Source organism: Leopardus geoffroyi, chromosome D2 (assembly GCF_018350155.1).
Source record: "Leopardus geoffroyi isolate Oge1 chromosome D2, O.geoffroyi_Oge1_pat1.0, whole genome shotgun sequence".
NCBI classification, from domain to species: Eukaryota; Metazoa; Chordata; class Mammalia; order Carnivora; family Felidae; genus Leopardus; species Leopardus geoffroyi.
This window is the reverse complement of record NC_059334.1, coordinates 39,560,723-39,573,369: the sequence shown is the minus strand read 5'-3', so window position 1 is coordinate 39,573,369 and position 12,647 is coordinate 39,560,723. Positions and strand designations below refer to the sequence as shown.

The 12,647-nt window shown below is 58.3% G+C and overlaps 1 protein-coding gene across 12 annotated transcripts in view; it reads right to left on the bottom strand.

Moving 5' to 3' along the window:
• ZMIZ1 (zinc finger MIZ-type containing 1) overlaps positions 1-12,647 on the bottom strand; it is a 232,823-nt gene that overhangs the window by 155,243 nt on the left and 64,933 nt on the right. For 2 of the 12 annotated variants that reach the window (XM_045437807.1, XM_045437810.1), the window contains exon 3: positions 10,109-10,203. The exons of the other annotated variants lie outside the window; for them this stretch is intronic. The gene's annotated coding sequence lies outside the window, so the exon portion shown is untranslated. The remainder of the gene's footprint in view (positions 1-10,108; positions 10,204-12,647) is intronic. 12 annotated transcript variants of the gene reach the window in all.

The following is a 12,647-nucleotide window of genomic DNA, read 5'->3' as shown; positions in this document are numbered from 1 at the left end:
GAGGCTCAGAGAGGCAATGTGCCCAAGGCCACTGTCAGCACCCTGCAGGGAGGGGCTGGGCTGCGTGGACCTGCAGTCCTCCTGGTTACTCACAGGTTCTCAGCTGGTCCACAAGCTCTGGGTGTGGCCCCGACTCTGCTAGCCCATCCGATGTGATGGCAACTCGGGTCTGCTCGCGTGGCATCCCGCCCCTCCCTTTACGCCCCTTTGGGAGCGGCTGTTTCCCCAGGTTGTACCCCCTGCTGATACTGAGCTGGGAGTAGGCTGGGGGCGCCTGGCTTGGGGAAGGGGCCACGGGTCAGAGAAGCAGGGCGGCTCAGTGGCCGAGGACACAGACTCTGGGGCCAGCTGCCTGGTTCAAAGGCCAGCATAACCACTTCGGCAGGCTGATTCGCTTCTCTGTGCCTCAGTTTTCTCCCCTGGAAATGGGGATGAGAGGAGCCGTGGCTTCACAGAGAGGGTGAAATGCGTTCTCGTACACAGGGTATTCCCGCAGCACCTCCACAGAGGACCGCGGAAGCATTCAGAGCTGGTGCTATCACGATCTCATTCCTCCTTGTGCCTTAGGCTCCACATCACAAGTGAAAGAAAACGGAAGGTCTCAGAGCACCTACCAGGAGGGAGGGGGAGGACAGGAGACTGGGCACCAACCCTCCCCGGCTCCTGGCCCCTAGCCTGCTAACCAAACCAGGCCCGCCGGCCTGAGCACAGCAGAATACTGCAGAGACCCCAGCATGCGCCCTCACGCGGCTCCTGGGAGGAGAGAGAAAGGCAGGTTCCTTCTGGGGTGTAGAGGCCCAGCCTTGCCCCTGTGTTGAGGTCCCAGACATGGAACGACCCAGAGAGGGGCCATACCAGCATCATCACCCTCACCCACCGTGGGGACACCAGCTGCCGCCCATGTCTCCCTCCCTGCTTGGGGCTCATCATAGACAAAGTGCCCTGGCTGGACTGGAGACGGCTGTTTGGGATGCATGAAGGAGGCTCTGGGGCACGTGATTCCAAACCTGGCTGTCTTTATAGGGTAGAAATTCACCTACCCCCAAATCCTTTAGCTCATGAGATGCTCTTAGCTGGGCAGAACTCCTTCCTCTCCCTTTTCTTTCCAGGGACGAGGCCCGAGTGGTCAAGTGACTTGCCCAAGGGCACGGGCAAGCTGGTGGTGGATCCTAGACCCCAAACCCTGGTCTCTGGGCTCCCGGGCCTGGCCCTACTACGAGGTTTCTCTTCCCAGTCCCCTAAAGGTGACTGACTGTCTGGGAGAAGATAAGTCATCGGCATGTGTGGGGTGAGGCATGGGCGTGGGCCCAAAGCGTCCATCAGCGGGAGGCTCTAGGAGGGGGTCAGGGCAGGTCAGAGGCAGGACAGGCTGAGCGCCCGAAGTCCGGCTTCCTTTCTCAAGAGGGTATGATTCCTGGCGCAGCCCCCACGGGAAACAGTAGAAGCGCCACCCGAGGGAAACATGGGGTGGGACAAAGGGGGTGCCGGGCAGGGTTTCCTGTCGGGTGGGTGACCTGTGTGGCCGTGGCCCTGGGGCCAGGCCAGGGTTGGGCTCTGCTTCATCCCTGGCTCAGGCCCAGACCACCCTGAGTCCCATCCTCCAGGCCTTCCCTGGCTTCCTGTCCCACTGGCCCCACCCAGGCCCGGAGAGAGGCGGGGCCCTGTGGAGGCCTCCTCAGAAGGCTTGAGTTTTCTGGGGCGAGAGTGGGCAGGCTGCCTGGCCTGTTTGGTGGCCTTTGGCCTCTGACCTCTAGACCTCCAGCTACTTGTTTCCTAGCAAAAGGACTTAACAAAAGGCAGTGGGTTTTCTTCCCAGCAGCTCACAGCTCCAGGCACAGCTGAGCAGGGGCTGTGGGGTTCAGCCCCACCCGGGGGACTGGAGTGACTGTCTTCCCCCACTCTGGGCTGAGGGGCAGTGTCACTTCTGAGGAGCCCTGAGGAAGGGACGAGGACAAGGGAGAAAGCCGAAGAAGGATGGGTTTGAGGCCTCAACGCAGAGCTTCCTAGAGGGCAAAGATGAGGGACAGGATAGCACCAGCTGCAGAAGGTGTGACCCCCTCGCTAGGCAGAGCAGCCCCCAAAACGTGGGGGAACAGCATGTGGTCAAACCACAGCACAGCCCCTGGAGTAAGACCCCTTCATCCCACTCCCCACTCTGCACGCCTGAGTCCTTATAAGTGTCAGCAGTCTGGGTGGGATGGAAGCTTGGCCCAGGGGCGGTGGGGTCACCCATGGCCTCTGGGAGAACCTGACCCAGTCCCTGTGTCTCAGGAGCTGGAAACTCACCTGTCTACAGGTGGGGGTCGTGGAGGGAATATGCAGGCTGGTGGGAAGAGGTTTGAACAAAGGCCTTCAGCCCCCAACCCTGCTCCTCCTGGGGTCCTAGGGCACAGGCTTTGGGAGCCCCAGCATCCCAGGTCTCTCTCGAGGCTGCTGGGCAAACAGGTGCCTCAGAAAGCAAACAGGCCAGAATGTCCAGAAGACTCTTCTGGCCAGCCGCAGACCCACAGCCTCTCATGGCTCAGCATGGATGGGAGGTGGTCTGGGCCTGACTGGGGCTGGGTCTTGCCTGAGATCGCCCCAGGGACAGGAGCAGAGCTGGGAGCCAGGTCTCTTGCGTGCACCACGGGCAGCCTAAGAACCTCCCTGGGGGCCATGCTGGGATGGGTCTGATCCCTGGGGCAGGGGCTAACTTTGGCCATGCCCCGGCTGCCCAGTGTAGCCACGTTCCAATCAAACAGACCCTGAGGGGGCCCAGCTCGATGCTCTGCCTGGAGGGAGTGAAGCTCAGAAAGTACTCTGTCAAGGACGCCAGAAGTCTAAGGCCCACGGGCCTAAGGTGAGCAGAGTAGAAGACAGAAGCCAGACTCCAGCCTGGGGGTAGTAAGGCCACACGTTCCCAGGGAGAGTTACTGAGACAGCCATGGGCAATTTTAGGTTTCCTGACTTTGGAGGCGTGCAAGCTGAGGCCGGGACACACAGCCCTAGGTGGTATCCTGGAACTCTTGCCCTAGTAACCTTATAGCCACCCTTGCCCAGGATCCACGTTCAGTTGTGGGTGGCAGGAGGGTTGGCCTGTGTCACCAGCTCAGCCACTGGCCACCCCACTTCTCTCCCTTTTTTGAATAGGAGTGCACCAGCTATAACAGAGGGGCCTGGAGCTCATGGGCCCGTGAGCCCCTTCTGGGTTGAACACCCCCAAATCCGATCACAACAGAAGCAAGGTCTGACAATGCTCTCTGTGCCCCTCATCCTGGGCACCTGGGGGGGCTCCGTCAGCCCATCTGGGGAAAGTATGCCTAAGCTTGCCCAGAACCCAGGTAACCTGTGGGGTCAGCTGCACCCTAAGGGGGATCCAGTGGCTGCCTCCTTCCTGGTCATCAGCTTAGCCTGGACCCTTGGTCTGCCCTGGGCCGTTGCTTGATGCCTGCGCGGTAGTGACCATCCACGGGGCCAGGGATGCGTCTTTTACGCAACACAGGCCTGGCACAGACTTGGCCGCCAGGAAGTGTTTGTCAAAAGAAGGAGAACGAGAAGAAGCAGGGAGGAAGGAGGCAAACAGATCCATGAACCCAGGTGGGCTCTCAGATGCATGGCTCCCACAGGCCACCACAGCCCCCCTCCTCCTCTAGGTCCCAGGGGACTGCGTCCTCTAAAGCTAAGGCATGCCGTGCTGGCTGGGCAAACCTGGAGGAAGGCCGAGGGAGGCCATGCTCACGGGGATCCTGGGGCTGCCGTTTCTCCTGGGGCTCTCTGGCCAGGCGGCCTCCGAGAAGGCTGCAAGGTACCCGGGGTTCAGGGCCTCTGTACTCTGCCTACATCTGCTCTGGCTCCCCCTTCTCTGGAGGCAGGGGACTCTCACCCCAGCTGCTCAGTCTGGGAGGCCCTAGGGACTGTCTCTGAACCTTGCCTGCTTTGCCCTGCCTGGTGCTGGGGCCCCACCTTCTTGGAATGGCAGCGGCATGGGACACGGCTGCTTCGTGACAGGTACGTCAGGTCTTTGCAATAAAAGGCGATCCTGCCCATCCAATGGGAGGAAAATATCTCACAGGTGTGGGGGTTCCACAGAAGTTCCAGAAGATCTGTGTTCTGACAAGCTTACTCCTGGCCTGGCCCAGCTCAGGTCCTGGCACACAGTAGGTGCTTAATACCTGTCTGTTGAACTCATCGGTGGCCTGCTGGGTGCATGTGGGAAGGCCTGAGTCAGGCCTGCTGAGGGGCCAGCACTCAGCAACTCGCTCCAGGGGATATGACAGATGTGGGTACATACGCACAAGCCCCTCTGCGTAGCCTGGGGCTCGGCCCTTTTGAGCTCTTTCTGGTCAGAGGACGTTTCAGGGCTGGGAGGGTTTCCTGTAGTCAGCAAGCCTAATGCTTTTTCTTGACAGATGGAGGTAGGAGAGGCCCAAGGAGGGCAGGAGATCAGAAGCAGGCCATTCCCCCCCACACCAAACCCAGAGGCTGCCCTCTGTCCCTGGTGATCCTTATGTCCACCAGCCATGCCAGTGTGGCCCCCTCCCCTGGCTCCGTATCTCAGCCCCCTGGCTATAGCCAGCCTGAACTGCTTACTTAGACAAACAGGGGAAGCGGCCACGTGACTGGCTAAGGTTTCCTGAACCAGCGATGGACACACACACACACACACACACACACACACACACAACCACTCGCAGTGGGTCAGGTGGTCATGTGGCCCAGCAGGGCAGGGACTGGGTCAGCTCAGGTTCCCATGTCTCTGAAGGACAAGTGACTGGGCCTGCCTTTCTTCACCCAGAAGAATGCCTTCTCCAAACACTTGCTTTCTGCTTCCTGGACACGCCAGGGACATGCTGGATGGGAAGAGAGCGGAGTTGGGGGAGGAGGGGGAGGAGCCTGCGTCCAGCCTGCTGGCCTCCAGTGTGGTGTTTTCCTTCCGCCCTCCCCACCCAGAGGGCAGCTGCCTGCTGGGAAACTGTGGCCGCCCCGCCAGGGAGAATCCCAAAGCCCAGCATTTGGATGTGGGGCAGGAGGGGAGCCGAGGCTCAGGGAGGAGTCTCCCCGGGAGTCAGCGACAGACCTATCAAGGCCTTGTACTCTCCCATCAGGGGTTCTGAAGCAGGACCGCATGGCCCAGCCCTGGGGACATCCAGGGAAGAGAACAGGCCTCTGGTCTGTTCGGGGAAAAGCCTGTAGGCCAGGGTCTTGAGGGCTCTTCCGGCTCCGGGGGTTCTGTGCCTCAGATGCTTCCCGGGAATGGCAGCCCTGTCCCCACAGCCCCGAGACTGGCCCACCCAGGGAGAAGGGGGTCACATCTCTTGACAGGCAGAGCTGAGACAGGCTCCAGGATGCCACCAGCCCCCGGCCCCGGCCTCAGACCTGACCCCCAGCACTCCATCCGCACAGAAACCCGCCACAGCGGCTACAAAGAGACAAGGGGTGTGGCTGGGAATTCTCAAATAGAAGCCACTTCTGGCCAGGCCACCTGGCGAAGTCCTGCCTTCCTTCTTCCTAAGTCCTTCACCGAATTCTCACAGTGACCCCACTAGGTAGGTAATGCTGTCACCCCATGTGACAGATGAGGGCTCAGCAACCTGAAGGTCACATGGTTAGTAAGGCGTGGGCCCAGAGAGCCCGCCTGTAGCGTCTGTGTTCTTATCACAACCCAGGGTTCCCGGGGCCGGGCCCCCAGCGCTGGGCTGGCCCGTCTTCTACAAAGCCCTTGACAAGGTTTCTGAGGGCCAGGCCTGGGTTCCCCAGGGATGCACACCCAGCCAACCCTACCTGTCACCCCTGTCTGTCCCAGGCAGCTTCTGAGGGTGCAGGGACGAGCGGGAGACCTCGTGGGCAAAAACGAGGCCAGAGAGAGCTGGCGGGGGTGGGGGAGGGTGGAGAGAGGCAGGAGAGACACAGAAATAGAGGAAGAGCAAAAGAGGAATGGTTGGAGAAACAGGGTCGGGGGCCAGGAGAACCGACAGTGGGAAAGGGGGCAGGCAGGGGGGAGGCAGAGAGGAGGAGGGGAGAGGAAAGACACAGCCAGAAAGAGCGAGGGGTAGAAGGGAAGGGAGGAGGGAGGGGAAGGAGAGGATGGGGGGTAACAGCCTAGGTGCAAGGGGCAGGGACGAAGATGGCAGGGAGGAGAAGCAGAAAGCCGGAAAGGGAGCCCGGGGTCAGGGAGGGAGAGGGCCCTGGAAAACGGAGAGACAGAGAAAGCGCCCCCGCCCACCGAACATTAAATACCTAACAGGAGATGACAAATCAAATGGGAATTACTGCGGTAAAAACATAATTAGAAACTTGATTGAAGTTAAACAGAATTTACATAACACTGCAAATTAACTTTACACGGAAACTATTCACTGGGAAGGCAATGAAAAGGCATTTCATTAGTAATCTATATTTAAACAATAGGCACAATAGAGCCTTCTGATGAGGAACTTGGTGCCTTCAACTAGAGAGAGTGCCAGAGGCTGCGGGAGGACAGAAGGCTGTGGGCGCTCCAAGGGGAAGTGGGCCCAGTCCAGGGCCGCATCCCTACACCTGCTAGTGGGGGCCGGGGCTGAGTGGACGCAGGGGGTCAGAGAAGATTCTGCTATGGGTTCTGCCCTTGGCTTGCTGTGTGGTCTCAGACAAGTAACTTACCTTCTCTGGGCTTCTGTTTCCTCATCCGAAAAAAAATGAGGAATTTGGAGAGGAGGCTTACAGGAAGGTGCCTTGCAAGTCTGGGTATTCTAGGAGAGCCCGGGGGGATGACGGAGGGCAGAGGTTAAGAGTCTGGGCTTGGGATTCAGATGGACTCGGTTCAGAGCTCTGCCCTGCAACTTATTAGCCGTGGCATCATGAAAGCGTCTTCCTCTCTGGTCCTGGTTTACCCATCTGTTCAATGGAGATAAGTCCACTCCCACCCGGACATCACCCAGGCAGTGGAAGGATTTAGGGAGAGACTGGGTGGGGACAGGCTTAAAGAAAAATGAGTCTAAAGGCGCAGGATTACTCGTCCCATCCGCCCAGCACACTAATTCGATTACCTGCAGCCTCCTGCCACAGAGCCGAGTATCATCAGAGCGGCTTCCCATAGGTCCCCCTGTCCCCGGTGCAGAGTCAGAGGGGCATCTCCCCAAGGAACTCGGGAGGGGGCCCCCAAGTCCCTGCCTGGTCTCATCCTGTTCTGAGCAGGGAGAAGTCTCCTGGGCCTCGGCCACCTCCCAGTCATACGAGGCCGTATGCCCAGGCAGGTGGGCTGGACCGTGCCCCTGGAACCACCCCCGGCCCCCAGCTGGCCACATGCTCACTCTTCCTCCCATCACACTTCTAGGGCCCCACTGAGCAACTGTCCTGCCTCCAGGCAGCGGCTCCTCTCTGCAGCCTTCCCTGACAGCACGTGGGCATTCCCTCCGCTGTGAGCTGAGAGCTGAGCATAAGGTGCCACAGACTCACAAAGGTGGATGCCTCCCCCCGCCACCCAAACTCACGCACAATCGCCCACCAAAGGCAGAGAGCTCCTCTGCCCTAACTGGTGAGCGTGAGCGAGCAGCTCTGACACACACACTCATAGTCCAGGAAGTTTCTACGGTTTCTTTTAAGATAAAGGATCAGCAGTGCTTAGAGATTCAATAGGAAGCTGCTGGGTGCCCTTCCCCTGCAGGCAGCTCAGAGCAGCCGCCTTGAGCCCTGTGTTTTCAGACAAGTGCTCCAGGCAAGGGGGAGGTCTCCTGAGCCCAAGAGCCTCACAGAGGAGGTGGGAGGTCAGGACAGGTAGAAGCTTCTTAAAAGAAAAGTGCAGAGTGTGCAGACATCAGGGCAAGGGACTCAGCTGAGACCAGAGAGTGCCGGCCCAGGTGACAGGGAGGATCCCCGGAGGGACGTGGGCTCACCCTCAGCCTGGGCGCTCACGGCCCCCTGGTTTCTCCTCCCTCCCTTCCACCCCTCTCCAAATAGGGCTCATTGAGTGAGGCATCTGAGCTGTTCCCTGGGCCTGGGGTGTCCTTCCCCTGCGTTGCCAGCAAAATTCCCCTCTTCCATCAAGAGCCTGCTCTCTCGGTTCTCCCGCGTACCTGGCTGCACCTTCTCTGTCTCCCTTTCTGCCTCCATCGTCTCTTCCCTCCCTCCAAGGGCTGGATGCCCATGACTCAGACTCAGGCCTCCGATCTGCTCTCTTTCCACTCAGTCCCGAGGTGACCTCATCAGCCTCATGGCTCGCAACCTCTTTTGTACACATCGGCTCCCACATTTCTAGCTCCAGTCAGGACCTCTCTGCCTCCCAGACTCATATATCCAACTGCCTACTCAAGCTTTTCACTTGGGTGTCTCAAAGGCATCTCCAAGTTCACTCCTCGGCTTCCTTCAGCCCTCCCCCACCATCATTCCTGGCTGAGAAAATGACCTCTCTGTTCTACCAGTGGCTCCTGTCCTGAACCCAAGAGCCTTCCTTGACTGTCCCTGTCTTCTCTCATCCAGCACCTCTAGTCCACAGGCAAGCCTGTCTGCAAGGTCTCTGGAGTACATTCGGACTCCCATGGCCCCCCATCCCTTCCCCTGCTACCCCTAGACCAAGCTGTCACCCTCTCTATGTGGGTCCCAGCCACGTCCCCGCTCCACTCTCGTCTGCCTGCAGGAGTGGGTCCCCCAGGCTCTCTCTGATTTCCCAGCCCCTCATTCACTGCAGCCACATGGCTTCCCTCCTACTGCCTTGAACATGCCAAGCACCCGTTTCGCTCCCTCCTTCCATTTATGTCTCTGTCCATGACCATCCTTTGTCCAAAGGTGTCCACTTTACCCCACCCGGCAGACTGTTCCTCTACTCTGCTCACTTTCCTTCTTAGAACTCAGCATCACCTGACGTATCATAAATCACGTTTTAGGTATTTACTGTCCCTGCCTCTTCATGAGAAGGTAAGCATCATGAGGAAAGGAAGTTTTGTTCATTTTATTCCCTGCTGTGTCTCCACAACATCAAGCAGTTCCCTGCACGGAGACTTTCTCAAGGAACATTTGGGGCGTGAATCAATGAGCAATGTCACTTCCTCCAGGAAGCCTTCCCTGAATGCCTGCCTGCAGAACCAGCCCATGGCCTCTCCTCTTCCCTTCCCCACGCAATCAAGGATACTACACAAGCCCTGAGCGCTGAACTTATGGAACTGGGCCCAGCTCTGGGATCACGTGTCTGCCCCCACTGCCGACTGCACCGTCTCAGGGCAGGGCTGGAGCTGATACACCTTCAAAACCCAGCCCTTAGTTCAGGCCTGGCTTGGTATAAGAGTCAGTGAGTGTTTGATGTGCGAGCTAATGACTAAATGGATGGCCGGAAGGATAGGTGGACGAGCTGAGGGGTAGACGGACGGAGGGATGAGTGAATGGTAAGGATGGGTGGTGAGAGCATGGACGGATGGAGGGGTGGGTCCCACCAGATCACAGAATAGAGCTGCTGGTTGCTTGGGCTCAACAGCCAGACTTCTACAGGGTGAATGGACCAGGCCAGAGCAGGGTAACAGAAGTCAAAGTGCAGAAACTGATCATGGCAGACAGGGTAAAGCTGAGCCACTTTGCTGGTGACCAGACCTTGCTGTGTGACCCCCGGAAGGACCGTTCACTTCCCTGTGCCTTGGTCTTTGCAGTCTAAAAATACCGATAACCATTCCTGCCCAGAGCTGCCAGGGAAATCACTCCGAAGTTTCAAATACTGCCACAAAGGAGTCCACAGCCACATTTCCAATGACTCACATGTCTGGCTGGTTCTGCCTTCGAAAACCCTCTCTTCTCGAGCCCCGTCTGGCCCCGCTGACCTGTGGCCTTACTGCTCAATCCACCAGGCCTAGGACTCCTGGCCATGCCCATGGAGTTCAAAGTGAACCAGGTTGCTAAGACAGATTAAGCCCAAATAACAATCCGGACCAACTGATTCATTCACAGAGTCCTCAAGAATTGGAATAAATAGTGACCCATTTCAGAGATGGACACACTGAAGCCCGGAAGCATTTTGTGCCGGACACACACAAGGAGTTACAGAGAAGCCCGGGTCAGGGGCTGGGAGGAAAGGCTGACAACCCTCAGCTCGGGGACCACTCCCCACCCCAACATCGCTACCACGCCCCTGGCCAGGTTTCAGGGGAAGGCGGCAGGGGTCTGTCGTTACCTTTCTGGGTCTGGCAGCTAAGTGAAGGACAGCGGCTCTCTTCCCCACGCCCCTCACAGCATTGGTCTGACACCCTCAGGCTCTTGCCACTTGTCCTGGGTACAGAGAGACGGGACACGTGTGAATAGCCAGGGACACGGACAGTAGTCCACTCCCTCCCACCTCGGTCCCCCACAACCAGGCTAATCTCAGCGGCCTCTCAGGCCACTTACGCACACCCCGGGATGCCTTGATTTATCGGGGGCCCTGTCTCCCCCACCCTGCGGTGCTCGGGCGAGCCGGCCAACTCCACCTAGCGGGAGCCTTTAAAACTAAAAAAACCTATCTAGGTTTTGTTTCTTCTGGGGCTTGGCGGCTTTCGTGTTGTTGTCTTTTTCTTCCTGGTGAGAAAAGCAGAAAGCCATGGCCTTCCTGTGCGGCCCCCAGGCAGGGTGACAGGGAGAAGCTGTTGGGGTATTTTTAGCCAGCCACAGGCCCCCACAGTGTCTCCTCTCTGCTGTGCCTGGCTCCGGGGAATTATCTCACACGGCCGGCCGGCAGCCACTTCTAAAGCCACTCTCTGACCCCTGCCTGAATTCCTTCCTCATTATGAACTGCTCACCAGATCTGTGACCGGCACTTGGAGCCATTTTCTGTGCACGTACCTCTTCAGAAAACCAGCCCAGTCCCTGACCTTCGTGATTCTTGGTCCCAGCTGAGTCCTAGCTGTACAATGATTTAATTAGTATATATATATATATATTTTGACTTAGTATTTACCTTTACTTCAAGTCACTTTCTTTTTTTTTTTAGCTTCAATAAATCTGGCCTTGTCCACGAAATAAGTGGTTTGATATGCTAGTCCTATATTGCCAATACACCTTAATGAATATAAAACCAATGAAAGAAAAACGGAGGTCTTTCGGGGACTATCTCATTCCGGGACCCTGTCACAGGTTACCAGAGTTCTATGGGCCAAGCTTTGGCAAACTCACTGTTGTTTATCAACCCTCTCTTTGTACAGAAGGAGAAAGAGTCATGGGGAGGGATGGTTGGCTAACAGGGCCCCGGAATCTGCTAGCATATAATGCCAAGGGAGGTACAAGGGGGTCAAAGTCACGATGGGCTAGGAACTTAATACTGTCCTTTCTTCCCAGCGCTGGGCAAGACCGTTTCTTTCGCCAAACGTGAACTCTGCTGTGAGAATCTAGCCAGGTGAGCACTAAGGTCTTGTGAAGAATTTGGTCCCGGGATGGGGTGTCCCCATGGAGGGCTGCAGGCCACGCCGAGGACCAGGGTCCAAGATGTCTTCTCCCAACATTCTCTGAGGCCTCTGGTTCACATCTGCCCCTTCCATCAGGCTCCCTCAGGCCAGAGTGGGTCAGCAGGGGCTAGAGGCATAACCGCCTCTCCAGTTAGATTTGAAAGCACAGAATGTCCCCCTGAGCTCCAGTGGCTCCAGGGTGGCCTTTCTGGGCCTGAATGTCCCCAGGTGTGCCTCGAGGGGTAGAGCCGGGTGACCCCAGAGGCCCTGGCTTCTAGTTCTTGGACCTCACTGAGCCCCCTCCGTCCTTTCCCACTCTGCCCGAAGGTTGGAGACCCTGACTGGGCCCCCAGCCCTGTGCCCCGGTGCCTGCCCCTCCCGCTGAGAACAGGATGTGGGTGTCAGGAGGTGAAGGAGAGTGTGGGGTCGGGGTGGGGAGTGGCCTCGGGACTGACTTCCTGAAGCCTGATCGGTTTACCACAGTCAGTTGGGCCCAGGACCGCACAGCTGTGAGTTATAAATGTCCCTGTCAGAGCCCAGGCCGAGAGGCCCTGCTGCTGGTGGAGGGGCCAGGGTCCACAGGACCCACGTCTCCGGGGGCCTCCCCAAGTGAGGGCCCGTCCTCCAGGAGGCCCTCCATAAGTGTCCAGCCTTCACGACCCCTGCGCTCTCTCTACGGTTCTTGATGTGACAGGGTCTCATACCACCTCCCCCTGCCCACTCTTTGCCCTTCCAGGTGTGAATCTTGTGGTTCCAGCTACCTCGAGAGCTCTCAGGGGGCAGGGACCAGGCTGGGCCCCCACCTGGCACTGAACCTGGGACTTGGCATACAGCCAGCCACCCTGGTGACAGCCTTGGGGGCAACTGTTCCAACTCAGCAACCTGCTTCCCACGACCCCAACCGCCCCTTGTGCCTGCCCACTGGGGCCCACATGGGGCAGAAGAGGGAAGAGGGGGGAGGAGAGAGGACAGGGCTCCAGCCTGCAGCACAGGGGCACTCAGGCACAGGGCTCTGTGCCCTGCACATCCGGGGTCTTCTGCAGGAGACCTTCGTCGAGGGTCGCATTCTCCCTGCTTGCTCTCCTTAGGGCTCCCTTGAGCCCTGTGGGTGGGGTGTGGGGTGTGGATCGCAGTCTGGGGTACTCAGGGGAGAGCCTACAGGCTGAGAAGTTAGCCCCCTTCAGCCCAGAGGCCTGGGCCATCTTCCTGCTGGGGTCACAAGGTGAGCAGCACAGGGCTGGGCCTCAGAAATACAATAAAGGAAATGGGAATAAGCAGCGGTGGGGGAGGGCGTCC